Here is a 17,796-nt window from a genome sequence, read left to right as displayed (position 1 = left end):
CTCACAACTTCACAGCTCTTATTACAAAGTAATTTTCCTCCTATTGAAGTCCCCTAGATCCTCTTTCATTGCAGCCATAAGGTATGATGGCAACATAAATGGTCCCACAAACACTGTATATTACCCCACAGTAAATTCCTCCACAGTATCCTCGACATACACAGTATGATGACCCTACTGTATCCCCCTTCAACTACCCCAGCAATGAATGGTGACCCTGATACAGTAAAATCCCCAACTGTGACTCCCACACAGCCCTCCATGCAATATAATGGGTCTACATATAGTATAATGGCCCCTACTATCCCTCCCAGGGGCATAACGATTGCGGTCGCAGGGGATCGCCGCTGCGACTGGGCCTGGGGCTTCAAAGGGCCCGTCCTGGGCCTCAGCACTTGGATCAGCTGGATGTGAAACCAAGGACCACATCCAGCTGACGTGTTGCAGAACTGAGCCCAGTCTGGACCTTGTGCTGCAAACTGCGGCAGAACATGGTCACTGCAGCTAGCTCTGGGGATAACACATGTCCCGGCTACTTAAAAAATGTATATGCACTTCTCTCTCCGCCCATACTCCCGCCCACCTCTTTCCACTGAAGGCAGTGCTGAGAAGTGGGCGGAATTATGGGCAGGGAGAGCCGTAATAGCAGCACAGCGATCACCCAGCTTTGTGTATCTGATGGGCGATTGTCTGTTGCTATTAAAGAGAGCTATTTCACTGCTCTCCTGCTCACCTGGAAGTCAGTGGATATCCTGATGGGCCCTGGCTCTGACAGTCTCTCCTCCAGTATACAGCACAGAAGCTGTATGTTCCATGTAAGCTCTGCCCCTCCTGTCCATCAGAAGAGGGAGAAAAGCTGATCATTGCCTCCTCCTCAGCAAAGCCAGCCCCTGCACTCACTGCTCTGGACTTACAGCAGTAAGCCCCTCCGGCACGGGCCTGCTGTGGAGATTCAGGCCTGTGTCATGAGTGCTGCAGAAAAACAAGAAACCTCTGAGGAGATTGTATCCCTCCCTCCTGCATGTCATCCATCTATAGTCGGCACTAACAGGAGGGGAGGCTCCAGAAGACACAATGCGAGCTGAAGTGAGTACTGGAGCTCCCTGAATGATGTCTCTAGCCTCACTGCCCTATTCTATCCTCCTATTTGCCCCTCACAGTTGCACTTTTTTGCCCCCTCCCTAGTCCCCCCTTCTCTCCTTCACCTATCCTCGTATTTGTCTCTCACAGATGCACTTGTAATGCCCCGGTAGCGGTCGAACCGCTCGGATCCGTATGTCGCTATTCGTGGCTCAAGGGTCTCCGGACCCGGGGGCTAAGGGTCACACCCGAATGAAGAATGGGGTATTTACAGGGGAGATATATATAGTTCGTGACGCCACCCATGGTGTGCGATAATAGGGAGTACCGCCGCTGCCGTTGGGAGTACCCGGGGTGATGGAGTGGGGCAGCAAGATGACGTTACTCTCCACGGGTAGGGAAAGGCCCCGGGACTCTGGATGGTGATATGTGGTGCAGGGGGGAGCGCAGGCTCGCTGGTTGCAGGGGTTAATCAGGTACTCACTCAGCAATAAAGCAGATGCTGACAACAGTGTAACAAAGTCTCTGTGTGCCACTGCCCTCTTGGGGGAGCTCGTCCGGGTCCCATCCCCTGCTTGGAAAGCCCTATACCCCTCGTTGCGCTAGTGCCCTCGATCTCCGAGCTTCGTGGGAACAGTCCATTATAGGCCCTATCCTCCGCAGGTTAATTGCCGGGTTGCTTGAAGCTTCTCCCCGATCTAGGGTCCGTGTACCCTGTCGTGCATTCGGTCCCGGACCGGTGATTAGGCCCAGGCTGCTGACCGTCGTCCAAGACAGGTACCAGGTACCTAGCCTCAATCCCCTGCGACTAGGGTCTGACTCCTCTAGGTCCAGACCACTGTCTGCGACCTAGTCTGCTTCTCCCCTGGGAGCTACAACTCCCATCTTCCTCTGAGCTCCTCACAGCTCGAGGGCTACCACTGAACTGACTTGACACCTCCCACCTCCCTTCCTGACCCCTAGGTGGGTGGCCTATTCCAGCTTAAGCAGCCCACTGGTGTGCCTGACAGGGTGTGGAGCAAGGTGCATCTAGGATTTGTGAATGCTGGTGGAGGCAGTACTGCAGCTTGGGTGGCCAGAACCATGGGGGGTTGAACCCTGCACTGGGAGAGAAAGATTGTGCAGAACCCTGTGACGACCTGACTAGTCCAGGGCGTCACATTCCCCCTTGGTTAAACGTAGTTCGTCCCCGAGCTACAGGACATCCAGAGGTTTATTTTTGGGTAACTAGAAAAAGAGTAAAATAACATTTTTATTAACAATTCCTCATCCCCCACATGGGAGGCACATTACGTAAACGTTACATTTAAAACTCTTAGAGATCATTTTTTTATTAAAGAACCCTGGGAACGCTACCGGTTGTAGCAGTAGTTGGTGCTCAGCCTACTCCACTGCAGCACCTTCCTTCGACAGTCCATTCCCAATGTACCTCTCCCTTCAACCCGCCACCCAAACAACCTGAAGCCCACCGCTTCCTTCTTGATTCCGTGACAGGGTTGAAGTCCTGGAGGCATAAAAGACGACTCTGGTGGGCGCACTGGGCACAACTATGTACAAAGAGCACAAGTTCGTGCTGGCGGCTGTTAGTCCCACAGCCATGGTCCATGTTTAACTTTTTAGAAAATCAGATGACTGTCCCGGTTGATCACAATTTCATTCAACATTATCAGCATTTTTAAAACTTCACTTATTATTTTTCAGGAAAATAACAAACTAAGAAAAACAATAAAAGAAAACACAGTATTAACATTTTAACTTTAGATAGCCTGGTACCGCTACCGTTAATGCTTGTAATCCATGGTGGAAGCTGGCATGATCCTCTCATCAATCATGACAAGCCTTTTCACATCTGAGGCATACCAGCCCCGCTCTCCACAATGCCGGGTGTAAGAAACCACCTCTCCCGGTTCCAGGTTACGGCCCGGGTGCCCCATCGGGAGATGCTCCTCTAAATCTCGTCGGGACACAAATACCCCATCCGTAAGGTCCGCTTCCATAATAAACCCCCATCCTTTATCGGGGTCGAAGCGCCTCACATGGCCCTGGTACCGCGGCCCTCTGACTCGGAAAGTGGATTTCCTCAGATTCTCTTTCTTTTTTTGGGTGCGGGCAGCAATCTCCCGTCGTCGCTGGTCTCGGGTCGTCATCTCCAGGTGCAATTTCTGCAGTTGTTGCTCTCTTTCCCAGTAAGGGGCATCAGCGTCCGGCCTCGCCTGCCTTACTGTTATCTCTCGTAGGTGGACTCCTGTGGCCCCAGCAGCCGCTGGGATGCTGCGCGGCGGCGGAGCTGGCAGCTCCTTAGGCTCCGCCTCCGCCATGATGAACAAAGAAACTGACTGCTCCACAGCCGGGGATGCAGATTCCGGGTGCTCCATATCGGGGTATGGCCCGGTGATGCGGCCGAGTCTGGTCGGGCTGGTGTTGGGGTAACCGCTGTCATGGCCTGGTCAGATGGTAGGTTCAGGGGCTCTGCAATCTGCGATTCACAAACGGGGACTGGAGGTTCTGCTGCTGGTATTGGGATTGGCAGCTTGGCGTCTGCCGAGGACGAGGGTGACGGTGGCGGAGTGCTTGCAGCAGGTGTAGGGTCCATGTACCCCGTCGTGCCTTCGGGCCCGGACCGGTGATTAGGCCCAGGCTGCTGACCGTCCCAGGAACCTAGCCTCAATCCCCTGCAACCGGGAGTCTGACTCCTCTAGGTCCAGACCACTGTCTGCGACCTAGTCTGCTTCTCCCCTGGGAGCTACAACTCCCAGCTTCCTCTGAGGTCCTCACAGCTCGAGGGCTACCACTGAACTGACTTGAAACCTCCCACCTCCCTGCCTGACCCCTAGGTGGGCGGTCCTGTTCCAGCTTAAGCAGCCCCCTGGTGCCTGACAGGGTGCGGTGCAAGGTGTATCTAGGATTTGTGAATGCTGGTGGAGGCAGTACTGCAGGTTGGGTTGCCAGAAACATGGAGGGTTGAGCCCTGCACGGGGAGAGAAAGATTGTGCAGAACCCTGTGACAACCTGACTAGTCCAGGGTGTCACACACTCTCTTGCCCCCTCCCCTCTTCTCTCCTCCACCTATCCTCCTATCTGCCTCTCACAGATGCACTCTCTTGTCCCCTCCCCACTGCCCTCTTCTCTCCTTCACCTATCCTTCTGTTTGCCCCTCACAGATGCACTTTTCTTGCCCCCTCCCCTCTTCACTCCTTCACGTATCCTCCTATTTGCCCCTCACAGATGCACTCTTACCCCGTCTCCCACTCCCATCTTCTCTCCTTCACCTATCCTCCTTTTTGCCCCTCACACATGCACTATCCTGCCCCCTCCCCACTCCCCTCATCTCTCCTTCACCTATCCTCCTATTTGCCCCTCACAGCTGCACTATCCTGCCCCCTCCCCCACTGCCCTGTAGCTGATGATGCCCCATTGCTGTCCTGTGATGGTGGACGGTTCTCCTCATCTTCATGGTTTGCTGTCAGACATCCAATCTTCTTATTTCATTGTATATACAGTGTATTTACAAAAGAAGACATATACAGTATATAACATAAATACATAACAAATATAGTGTGTATGTTTGCATTTGTGTGAAGAAGTGACTGTGTACATGCAACATTTTAGTGATAAAATTCAGACATTAAAAAGCATACATAATACTAAAAGCACAAAAAAAACCGCTTAAAAATGGCAAAACTCACGCATCGTTAAAAAACAACTACCATTTTATATGCAAAATTAATAAATCTTGTTATTTTTAGCACAAATATTTACAGAAAAAAATATGAATGGGGCCATATACAAGGACGGAAACATATACGAGGATGGGGGACAAAGATACAAGCATGGGATGGGAAAACTGGATGCTGAGGTAATAAGGCTCTTTCCCCCGGGACACAGGTTCTGCATGCTTTGCTATACATTTGTCCCTGAAGCCCACTTTCCCATGCTCTACTAAACATCTTTCCCTCAACACAAAGCTGTCCCATGTTCTATAACACATCTTTCCCTCAGCATGCAGCTTTCCCATGCTCTGCTATACATCTTTCCTTTAGTACCCAGCTTTCCCATGCTCTGATATCAAGGGCAAGCTGGGTGCTGAGGTAAAGATGTACAGCAGAGCATCAGTAAGCTGGATGCTGAGGTAAAGATGCATCGCAAAACATCGGAAAGCTGGGTGCTGAGGGAAAAAGGGATATTAGAGCATGGGAAAGCTGGGTACTGAAGGAAAGAGGAATACAGTTAGGTCCAGAAATATTTGGACAGTGACACAAGTTTTGTTATTTTAGCTGTTTACAAAAACATGTTCAGAAATACAATTATATATATAATATGGGCTGAAAGTGCACACTCCCAGCTGCAATATAAGAGTTTTCACATCCAAATCGGAGAAAGGGTTTAGGAATCATAGCTCTGTAATGCATAGCCTCATCTTTTTCAAGGGACCAAAAGTAATTGGACAAGGGACTCTAAGGGCTGCAATTAACTCTGAAGGCGTCTCCCTCGTTAACCTGTAATCAATGAAGTTGTTAAAAGGTCTGGGGTTGATTACAGGTGTGTGGTTTTGCATTTGGAAGCTGTTGCTGTGACCAGACAACATGCGGTCTAAGGAACTCTCAATTGAGGTGAAGCAGAACATCCTGAGGCTGAAAAAAAAGAAAAAATCCATCAGAGAGATAGCAGACATGCTTGGAGTAGCAAAATCAACAGTCGGGTACATTCTGAGAAAAAAGGAATTGACTGGTGAGCTTGGGAACTCAAAAAGGCCTGGGCGTCCACGGATGACAACAGTGGTGGATGATCGCCGCATACTTTCTTTGGTGAAGAAGAACCCGTTCACAACATCAACTGAAGTCCAGAACACTCTCAGTGAAGTAGGTGTATCTGTCTCTAAGTCAACAGTAAAGAGAAGACTCCATGAAAGTAAATACAAAGGGTTCACATCTAGATGCAAACCATTCATCAATTCCAAAAATAGACAGGCCAGAGTTAAATTTGCTGAAAAACACCTCATGAAGCCAGCTCAGTTCTGGAAAAGTATTCTATGGACAGATGAGACCAAGATCAACCTGTACCAGAATGATGGGAAGAAAAAAGTTTGGAGAAGAAAGGGAACGGCACATGATCCAAGGCACACCACATCCTCTGTAAAACATGGTGGAGGCAACGTGATGGCATGGGCATGCATGGCTTTCAATGGCACTGGGTCACTTGTGTTTATTGATGACATAACAGCAGACAAGAGTAGCCGGATGAATTCTGAAGTGTACCGGGATATACTTTCAGCCCAGATTCAGCCAAATGCCGCAAAGTTGATCGGTCGGCGCTTCATAGTACAGATGGACAATGACCCCAAGCATACAGCCAAAGCTACCCAGGAGTTCATGAGTGCAAAAAAGTGGAACATTCTGCAATGGCCAAGAAAATCACCAGATCTTAACCCAATTGAGCATGCATTTCACTTGCTCAAATCCAGACTTAAGACGGAAAGACCCACAAACAAGCAAGACCTGAAGGCTGCGGCTGTAAAGGCCTGGCAAAGCATTAAGAAGGAGGAAACCCAGCGTTTGGTGATGTACATGGGTTCCAGACTTAAGGCAGTGATTGCCTCCAAAGGATTCGCAACAAAATATTGAAAATAAAAATATTTTGTTTGGGTTTGGTTTATTTGTCCAATTACTTTTGACCTCCTAAAATGTGGAGTGTTTGTAAAGAAATATGTACAATTCCTACAATTTCTATCAGATATTTTTGTTCAAACCTTCAAATTAAACGTTACAATCTGCACTTGAATTCTGTTGTAGAGATTTCATTTCAAATCCAATGTGGTGGCATGCAGAGCCCAACTCGCGAAAATTGTGTCACTGTCCAAATATTTCTGGACCTAACTGTATCAGAGCATGGGAAAACTGGGTGCTGAGGAAAATATGTATAGAACACCATGGGAGGGCAGGGTGCTGAGGGAAAGTTCCGAGTGAACCAAAAAACCGAATATAGATACCAAGGTAGAGTATACTCATCAAAAACCGAAAATTCCTTTTACCTTAAAATCATAATATTTATTGGACATATATGCCACAAACAGAGTACATACATACATAGAATAATAAAATTATATTAAATTATTATTGGAAAGAAAGCCGAGAAGATTTTTCCCTCTCTCACCCTTCCTTACATACGGAGGTCGGCGTTCTAATTAGTCATAACGCCCCCGTTCCTCGTCGACTGGTGTCCTATACTGACCCTCCACTCACTCTCAAAAGGACATTGAATGAACGCCCAGATGGAGTACATACCGTTACCTGGGGACTGTTTCCTTGATGCGATTCAGAGGGCTTGAACGCTATCTTAGGACTCTGCTTATATTGTTTTTTGAAAACCTGGGTTGCATAGTCCACATGACTAAAAATTTTTTGGATGCATGGACTTTGTCTGTTGCGGCAACTTAGCCTGAACTTCATTCAGACTCTACGTTTAGCAACAATTTTACCAGGTGCATGAAGTGGTGCTTTATTGTTCTTTGGAGGACGTACCATATTATCTATTGGTCCTGGTACGATTCTATAATGGTTTGAAGCTGTGTGTTTCAAGGATCCATGCTGTTATACCCCTGATGAGCCCCTATTTGCTAACTAAGGGGCGAAACGCGTAGGGTGAATCCTGGACAAAAAACAGCTTAAGTCAATAATTTAGTTTTATTGTGTGTCGACTTGAGGACATAGTCTGGCCCATGCCTACTAGTCCACGACAGATGATTAGTGACGGACGTATTTTCCTCCTCTGCACATCTTATGTGTGTTTATAATCTTGTGGGCTCTATCTTTGGTGTTACACCTTACCCACTGCTATTTAGACACACTGTATGTCCTTTTGAGAGTGAGTGGAGGGTCAGTATAGGACACCAGTCGACGAGGAACGGGGGCGTTATGACTAATTAGAACGCCGACCTCCGTATGTAAGGAAGGGTGAGAGAGGGAAAAATCTTCTCGCCTTTCTTTCCAATAATAATTTAATATAATTTTATTATTCTATGTATGTATGTACTCTGTTTGTGGCATATATGTCCAATAAATATTATGATTTTAAGGTAAAAGGAATTTTCGGTTTTGGAAAGTTCCGAGTGTCAGCATAATAATCCCGCACTCCGAACTGGGAGGAGGTGAGAGGAGACGGGGGGCAGATCCAAATTTTGCACCCGGGCCCATTGAACTCTAGTTACGCCACTGATCACTCCAAATATTATAATGGTCCCCACATAGCCCTCCACACATTATGATAAATCCTACACAAACCTTCACACTGTATATATGCTTGCATACAGTATAATATATAAGAATAAGGCTGCACATCAAACTTAGATAATGGTATGATGCCTCAAGCATATGGAAAAATATTGGAATATACAATGAAAAATGCTACTTGCTAATTTGAACATGTGAATAATGAATTGCATACCTGCCATGAATATAAGGAAAAAGGAGATATTTAGCAATCGCATTGATCAATGTAACTGAGCCCCAAGACCTCGTCAAGGTATATCTCTAAATTGGGGTCCCTAGCTCTGTGACCCTAACTGTGTGTCATCTCATTGCAATTAAAAACTGCTATGGGTGGAGAGGGGTAACTAAGGACTTTCTTATATAGGAGATGGAAAAAACATGGCCGAAAGGGGCGGAGCTGTGTTCACATTCAGAAAAAAACTACATATAACTGAATAGGATAACTGAAGTGAGCACTAATATATATATATATGAGTGCAAGCCAAAAATACATACTATATATAAGAATAAGGCTGCACATCAAACTTAGATAATGGTATGATGCCTCAAGCATATGGAAAAATATTGGAATATACAATGAAAAATGCTACTTGCTAACTTGAACATGTGAATAATGAATTGCATACCTGCCATGAATATTAGGAAAAAGGAGATATTTAGCAATCGCATTGATCAATGTAACTGAGCCCCAAGGCCTCGTCAAGGCATATCTCTATATTGGGGTCCTTAGCTCTGTGACCCTAACTGTGTGTCATCTCATTGCAATTAAAAACTGCTATGGGTGGAGAGGGGTAACTAAGGACTTTCTTATATAGGAGATGGAAAAAACATGGCCGAAAGGGGCGGAGCTGTGTTCACATTCAGAAAAAAACTACATATAACTGAATAGGATAACTGAAGTGAGCACTAATATATATATATATGAGTGCAAGCCAAAAATACATACTATATATAAGAATAAGACTGCACATCAAACTTAGATAATGGTATGATGCCTCAAGCATATGGAAAAATATTGGAATATACAATGAAAAATGCTACTTGCTAATTTGAACATGTGAATAATGAATTGCATACCTGCCATGAATATTAGGAAAAAGGAGATATTTAGCAATCGCATTGATCAATGTAACTGAGCCCCAAGGCCTCGTCAAGGCATATCTCTATATTGGGGTCCCTAGCTCTGTGACCCTAACTGTGTGTCATCTCATTGCAATTAAAAACTGCTATGGGTGGAGAGGGGTAACTAAGGACTTTCTTATATAGGAGATGGAAAAAACATGGCCGAAAGGGGCGGAGCTGTGTTCACATTCAGAAAAAAACTACATATAACTGAATAGGATAACTGAAGTGAGCACTAATATATATATATATATGAGTGCAAGCCAAAAATACATACTATATATAAGAATAAGGCTGCACATCAAACTTAGATAATGGTATGATGCCTCATTTTTGGCTTGCACTCATATATATATATATTAGTGCTCACTTCAGTTATCCTATTCAGTTTCTGCATACAGTATAATGGCCCTCAAATATCTGTAGATAAACCATAAAGGCTCCCTCATAGCCCTCCAAATAATATAATGGACCCCACAAAACCTTCCATATAGTATAATGAGCCGCACATAGTCCTCCATAGAGTAATAAGCCCCACATAGTCCTCCATATAGTATAATGTGCTCCCCCATAGTTCTCCATAAAGTATAATGGCCCCCACATAGTCCTCCATATTGTCTAATGTACCCCATAGTCGTCCATGTATTATAATCCACCCCATATTCCTCCATATAGTATAATGCAGCCCACATATTCGTCCATATAGTATTATGCAGAACCCATACTCCTCCATATAGTAGAATGCAGTCCCATATTCCACCATATAGTAGTATGCAGCCCCCATACAGCAGTATACAACCCTCATATACTAGTATGCAGCCTTTATATTCCCCCATATAGTATTACACAGTCCTATCATTCCTCCATATAGCATTATGCAGCCCCCATATTCCTCCATATAGTATTATGCAGCCCCCATATTCCTCCGTATAGTATAATGCACTCCTTATATTCCTCCATATTGTCATGCTCCCGGTGTCCCAGCAGCGCTCCTTACCTACTGAGCCGGTCTCACCATCCAGGCACCACTCCGTAACCACTGAGCCAGTCACACCTGCGTCACGCCACCGCTCTGTACCCACTGATCCAGCCTCGCCAGCGTACCACCGCTCCTTCCTCACTGGTCCAGTCCATGCATCCACCGGTCACGCCTGCCATTCCCGCTCATGCTCCCCAGAGTCCTGTTCCTGGTCTCAGGAGTCTGATTCTGACTAATGTTCTGTATAGGACCGGACCGCGCCCACTCACCTGGTCTTATAGCCCCAGCACTGCTGCAACAGGAAATGACCTGAGGCTGTGCTGAGTACATAAGACTGGCCTCTCCATGTGGGCGGGGCCTGATCAGCGCTTGTGTTTCTATGCCTTGTCTTGTGAGCTAGGTGCTCAGGTCTTTGTTCCTGTTTCCTATTACTGCCTTAAAGTACACTGTGACCTTAGTGACCTGGTCCTGTCTTTGCTTCCTGATACCTGCACCCGTTCCTGCCACGTTAGTGCTCCAGCTACCGTGTACCCTGCCCTCCAGGTGGGGTGCTCGGTCCAGTGGATCCACCTCCTGGGCCTACCAGTCCTCCCTGGCCCTCACAGTATGATTAGGCCATGGATCCCACTGGAGCACAGGCCATGGATCCCGCTGAGACACAGAATTCAGAGCTGGCTGAGCTGCGCCAGGAGCTGGCACAACAGCGTGAAACCCTGAACCGGATGCTGAAATTCTTGGCGTCCGTGGACCACCGGTTATATACGCTGCAGACCGCCGCCTCGTCCACGCAGCAACCAGTCTCCAGACCTGAACCAGTTTCCTCCATGGCCTCGCAACTTTGCCTCGCTGCTCCGCCTCGCTATGCAGGGGATCCCAAGTCCTGCCGTGGTTTCCTGAACCAGTGTTCCCTGCACTTCCAGTTGCTCCCGCACTTGTTTGCCTCAGACCAGGCCAAGGTGGCGTTCCTGATGTCACACCTGGAAGGCGAAGCCCTGGCCTGGATTAACCCCCTGTGGGAAAATGAGGACCCGATGATCACCGACATCCAGGAGTTCCTGCAAGCCTTCAGGGGCACCTTCGATGAACCCGGACGAACTACCGCAGTGACCTCTACGCTCCTCCGGCTACGCCAAGTGACCCAAACAGTCGGCCAGTATGCCATACAGTTCCGCACGCTCGCTTCGGAGCTGGGCTGGAACAATGAGGCCTTAACGGCAGCCTTTTGGGAGGGTCTCTCTGGACGCATCAAAGACGAACTCGCCGGCCGTGACGTTCCCCGCACCTTGGACGCTTTGATTTCCCTGGCCGCTCGGATTGACCTCCGCTTTCAGGAGCATGCCCAAGAGATAGTCCAGGAGAAGCGACAACCTTGCCACGCCTTGCCCCCGCAGATACCTACCGCACCCTCGTCCCTGCCTTTTCACGAATCGTCACCAGAACCCATGCAAGTGGACGTCTGACCCAAGCCAAGCAACGCCGTGCAGAACGGCTCGCCCGGGGCCTGTGCTTCTATTGTGGAGACGGTTCACATATGCTCCGTTCTTGCCCGGAGAAACCAGGTAGACGCTAGGACCAAGGGATGGTGGGAACCGCCAGCCTTGCCACCGAAATCCCTTTGGTTCCAGTTAAACAGACTGTCTGGGTGACGACAGAGGGGACCCGGTTTTCAGCTGAGGCCCACATCGATTCCGGGGCAGCAGGCAACTTTATTCACCAGGCCACAGTAGACAAATACCAGGTCTGTCACCCCGCTGAAGAAGCCTCTCTGGTTCGTCTCAGTGGACGGCAAACCGCTCTACGAACCTGTCCGGTTTACCACCGAGCCCGTGAACCTCCAGGTTGGCACTTCGCATACAGAGACCATCGCCTTCTATGTGATCCCGAGGATGGCTCCTGAGCTCCTGTTGGGCCTGCCCTGGCTGAAACTCCATGACCCTGTTATTAGTTGGCGCTCTGGCGCGATTACCTGCTGGAGTCCCTTGTGCCACGAAACCTGCTTGCAGCCTGTTCCTCAGCCCCTGGCACTTGACTCAGTCAAGCTGCAGGATCCTGAAGAAGAGACTACGCTATCCAGTAACGTTCCACCGCCCCAGGCATCCGAGACCTTGATTCTACCATCTTCTGGAGATGAGACTTTGATTTCACCGCCTTCTAGAGTTGAGACTTTGAGTCCAACGGCTACTGAAGATGACACTATGACCGATACCCGGTCCGAGACGCCCGATCCGGTCGTCCAGGATTCCAGTCCTGCTTCTGACTGTCCTTCCCTTTCCATTGCTTCAGTTGCCACTGCTCGAAAATCTTCAGCTAAGCATGTTGCGGTCCGGAAGGGTGCATGGGGTCAGCCGTCCCTCCTTTCCTTTGCGCCGGGTTACGGTCCGGGGGCTCGGTCCCGGGTGCCCCGGGGGTCCTTTGCTCGGAGAGGGGGGCTTCAAGGGGGGGTATTGTCATGCTCACGGTGTCCCAGCAGCACTCATTACCTACTGAGCCGGTCTCACCATCCAGGCACCGCTCCGTAACCACTGAGCCAGTCACACCTGTGTCACGCCACCGCTCTGTACCCACTGATCCAGCCTCGCCAGCGTACCACCGCTCCTTCCTCACTGGTCCAGTCCATGCGTCCACCGGTCACGCCTGCCATTCCCGCTCATGCTCCCCAGAGTCCTGTTCCTGGTCTCAGGAGTCTGATTCTGACTAATGTTCTGTATAGGACCGGACCGCGCCCACCCACCTGGTCTTATAGCCCTCACCCCTTATATTCCTCCATATAGTATTATGCAGCCCCCATATTCCTCCATATAGTATAATTCACCTCTTATATTCCTCCATATAGTATTATGCTCCCCTTATATTCCTCCACATAGTATTATACAGCCCCATATTCCTCCATTTAGCATTATGCACCCCTTATATTCCTCCATATAGTATTATGCTCCCCTTATATTCCTCCATGTCGTATTATGCAGCCTCCATATTCCTCCAAACAGTATAATGCACCCCTTATATTCCTCCATATCATATTATGCACCCCTTATATTCCTCCATATAGTATTATGCAGCCCCATATTCTTCAATATAGTATTATGCACCCTTTACATTCCTCCATATAGTATTATACAGCCGCCATATTCCTCAATATAGTATTATGTAGCCTCCATATAGTATTATGCAGCCCCCATATAGTAGTATGCAACCCCCATATACTAGTATGCAGCCTTTATATTCCCTCATATAGTATTATACAGCCCCCATATTCCTCAATATAATATTATGCACCCCTTATATTTCTCCATATAGTATTATGCACCCCTTAAGTTCCTCCATATAGTATTATGCTCCCCTTAATTTTCTCCAAATTAGCATTATCAAGCTCCCATATTCCTGCATATAGTATAATGCACCCCTTATATTCCTCCATATAGTATTATGCTCCCCTTATATTTCTGCATATAATATTATCCAGCTCCCATATTCCTCCATATAGTATAATGCACTACTTATATTCATCCATATAGTATTATGCACCCCTTATATTCCTCCATATAGTATTGTATAGTGCTGACATTTATACACCAAATTCCTGCACCAAATCTGCATCTTCTGACAAAAAACGCATCAATATCACATTAAAACCGCATTGCGTTTAGATGCGCTTTTTTTTGCTAGAAGATGCAGATTTGGTGCAGTAATTTGATATATAAATTTAAGGACCAAATCTGTATCTCCTGGCAAAATATCGCATCAAAACTGCATCACGTTTTGATGCAGGTTTTTTTTACCAAGAGATGCAGTATTGGTGCAGGAATTTGGTGTATAAATTGCAACACCATATCTGCATCTCTTGGCAAAAAAATTGGTTTTCTGCCAGGAGAAGCAGGACTCATTGAACTAACTGAGTTCACGTGAAGTGAAGTCACTGAGTTCAATGAGGTCACCTGAGGTCATTTTACCTGCGTTCACAGGTGTGATACCGTAGGAACCTCGAGCTGTGACCACAGATAAACTCAGTGATGTCACAACTCACAGCTACAGCTCAGTCAGTCTCTGCCTGAAGCCACAGTATGCGGTCATGTTCTGTTCCCGCGTACTGTGACTGCAGAGCTTGGATCGTCGGGTGAATTAATTGGAGGGAAAGGGTTTGTCATGTTCTATTTTATTTCAAATAAAGGATTTTTTGTGTTTAGTTTTTTATTTTTTTTCACTTACAGGATTAGTAATGGGGGGTCTCATAGATGCAAACTATTACTAATCTAGGGCTTAATGGCAGCTGTGAGCTGTAATTAAACAATTAAATTAGCCTGATTGCCACCACACCAGGGCAGTCGGGATGAGCAGGGTAAAGCTCTGGGATTGTTGCATCTAATGGAGGTACAATTCTGTGCGGCTGCAGGCTGCCATTTTTAGGATGGGGGCCATGGGCCTCCTCAGCTGCCTGAGAATACCAGTCCCCAGCTGTCGGCATTATCTTGACTAGGTATCAAAATTGGGGGGGACCACATGTTGTTTTTTAAATTATTTATTTAAATAATTGAAAAATACATTGGGTCACTTATATTTTGATACACAGCCAAGATAAGCACACAGCTTGGGGCTGCAGCCTGTAGTAATATGATTTATCTGCACTGCTTATGATTAAGGACTTATCTATATTCCAACTGTCCGAAATGCGTCAAGCCATGATGTTTTCATGGAATCGATGATGTTTTTCTTGGATTTTTAATCGTTGAATCAAGTTTCTACACTTTTATATATTTTTTGTTGGATTTATATTTTTCTATCCTGGAACTGGTGCCGAGTCCTGTCCTTACTCCTTGATAGAACAAAATGAATCCCTTAGTTTTTTATGCAATTTCTCCCAAATGTGGCAATATCCTATCTGTGGTTGAAAAATGGCTGTTTGGGCTTATAGCAGGGTCCAGAATGGAAGAGTGATATTTGTTTTTTGGAATGCAAATTTGGGTGGAAAAGTTAGTGGACGCCATGTTATATATACAGAGTCCTTGACATGCCAAAACAGCAGAAACTATATCAAAAATTGCTCTAGGCCTAGGGAATACTATATGCATAAAAACAACCAATTTATTCCCAATATATATTTTATTAAAGTAGAAAATATTTTTGATACTACACCATTTAGTGAATATTGGACATACAAAACAATTGTCTCAGATTACACCAATTTCCTGGTCACCCCTGGTCTTGAATATCAAGAACAGGGTTTACATTCAGACTAACAAATTGATACAATAAACTTACAATAGATACAAAAAAGAGGTTCACACAAGGGAACAGTAATGCATTGCACCAAGTTAGACTTAACTTTGGGATTCCTAAGCGATTCTTCAGGCACAATGGTACATAAATAAATATATCACTCAGATAGTCAAATTGTCTTGATTGTGGGACTGGATATTAAACGCCTTGTGACCTAATTTCTGGACGACTTTGGATTATACTATCTGCGTGATATATTTATTTATGTACCATTGTGCCTGAAGAATCGCTTAGGAATCCCAAAGTTAAGTCTAACTTGGTGCAATGCATTACTGTTCCCTTGTGTGAACCTCTTTTTTGTATCTATTGTAAGTTTATTGTATCAATTTGTTAGTCTGAATGTAAACTCTGTTCTTGATATTCAAGACCAAGGGTGACCAGGAAATTGGTGTAATCTGAGAGAATTGTTTTGTATGTCCAATATTCACTAAATGGTGTAGTATCAAAAATAGTTTCTACTTTAATAAAATATATATTGGGAATAAATTGGTTGTTTTTATGCGAAACAGCAGAAACCCAAAGAAGTGACCCCATTTTTAAAACACAAGAAATTCATCTAGGAATGTGTTGAACATTATAAACCCAAAAAAGCGTCAAAGAACTTTTTAAAATTCAAATGTGAAAACAAAAATTACTTTTTTTCAGCTAAAATGTTGTTTTAGTCCCAATTTTGTAATTGTCACAAGGGATAATCGAAGAAAATGCAGCCCATAATGTGTTATGCAATTTCTCCCAAATACAGAGATACCCCTAAGGCCCGTTTCACACGTCAGTGAAAAACAGTGACGTTTTTCACTGGCATGTAAAACACGCACATGTCCCTGCGTGTGCCGTGATTCACGGCACACGTGGGTTGTCTAAGTGCAATCCGGGCTCCGTTCTCCGTGGCCCGTGATTGCACTTAGAAAACTACTCACCTGTGCGCGCTCCCGCTGTCCATGGTGCTGATCGCTCCCGCGGTGCAGCATCCGGCCGGCGGTGACCCCCGCAGCAGCTGCTTCCGGGTCGGCTGTGTCGCGCATAATGAATATGCGCGACAATAATGAGCCGGCTCAGAAGCAGCCGGCAGAATGGGCTGCAGAGGACATCGCTGGACGCCGGGTGAGTTCAAATGTTTTTTATTTTAAAAGCACGTTTTTTTCTGGCACGTGTTTCACGGACCACACCACTGCGTGGTCCGTGGAACATCAGTGATGCCAGAAAAAAATGGACATGTCTCCGTACGGCAAACACGCACACGCGGGTACGCCGCACGGAGACACGTGCAGTGAAAAATCACTGACGTGTGAGCAGACCCATTCATTATAATGGGTCTGCGTATGTCAGTGATTCTGGTACGTTTAAAAAAAAAGCACAAACGTACCAGAATCACTGACGTGTGAAAGGGGCCTTATGTGGTTAAAAAACGGCTGTTTGGGCACATGGCAGGGCTTGGAAAGGAAAGAGCATTATTTGATTTTTTGGAGCATGACTTTGGGTGCAATAGTTGTGAATGCCCTGTCGCATTTGCAGATCCCCTAACATGCCAAATCAGCAGAAACCTCCTACAAGTTAAACTATTTTGGGAACTAAATTCAATGAATTCTTCCAAGAGTATATTGAGTTTAAAACGCTTAGATGTTAAAACAAAAAAAAAAATTTCCCACTAAAATACTGTTTTAGCACGAAAATCGTAATTTCCACAGTTTCCGTATAAATCCCAAATAAATGCGATTCAGACAAAACTCCTCTACTGAACCACTTATTATACTGAGCAGTTGGGGTCTCTTTGGACTCCGTTTGACATCTATTCTATGGTATCCATCTTTTTAGGTGTTCATACATCTATGGCCGACCACACTTGTGCACCAAGACGCTTAAAATAATGGGACACCGCAGGTACAGAGACCAGTAAGAGACTAAGGTATCTCCATCTGCTTCATTATAGTGAGTGGTTGCCTTGGGGGGTTTTCATAGGAAATGTGAACCTAGCCTTATTCTGATTTTTGGGAGGCAGAATGAAAAAACTGCAGTACAAAAATAGTTTTTATTTTTACGCCATTTTGTGTGGTGCTAGTGATAAGACAGCTTCGTTGG

The 17,796-nt window shown here is 46.1% G+C and overlaps 1 protein-coding gene across 1 annotated transcript in view; it reads right to left on the bottom strand.

The window, feature by feature from the left end:
* ALPK3 (alpha kinase 3) overlaps window positions 1-17,796 on the bottom strand; it is a 311,388-nt gene that overhangs the window by 189,803 nt on the left and 103,789 nt on the right. The window lies entirely within an intron of this gene.

This window comes from Anomaloglossus baeobatrachus, chromosome 4 (genome assembly GCF_048569485.1).
Source record: "Anomaloglossus baeobatrachus isolate aAnoBae1 chromosome 4, aAnoBae1.hap1, whole genome shotgun sequence".
Lineage (NCBI taxonomy): Eukaryota > Metazoa > Chordata > Amphibia > Anura > Aromobatidae > Anomaloglossus > Anomaloglossus baeobatrachus.
This window is presented reverse-complemented; position numbering and strand designations above follow the sequence as displayed.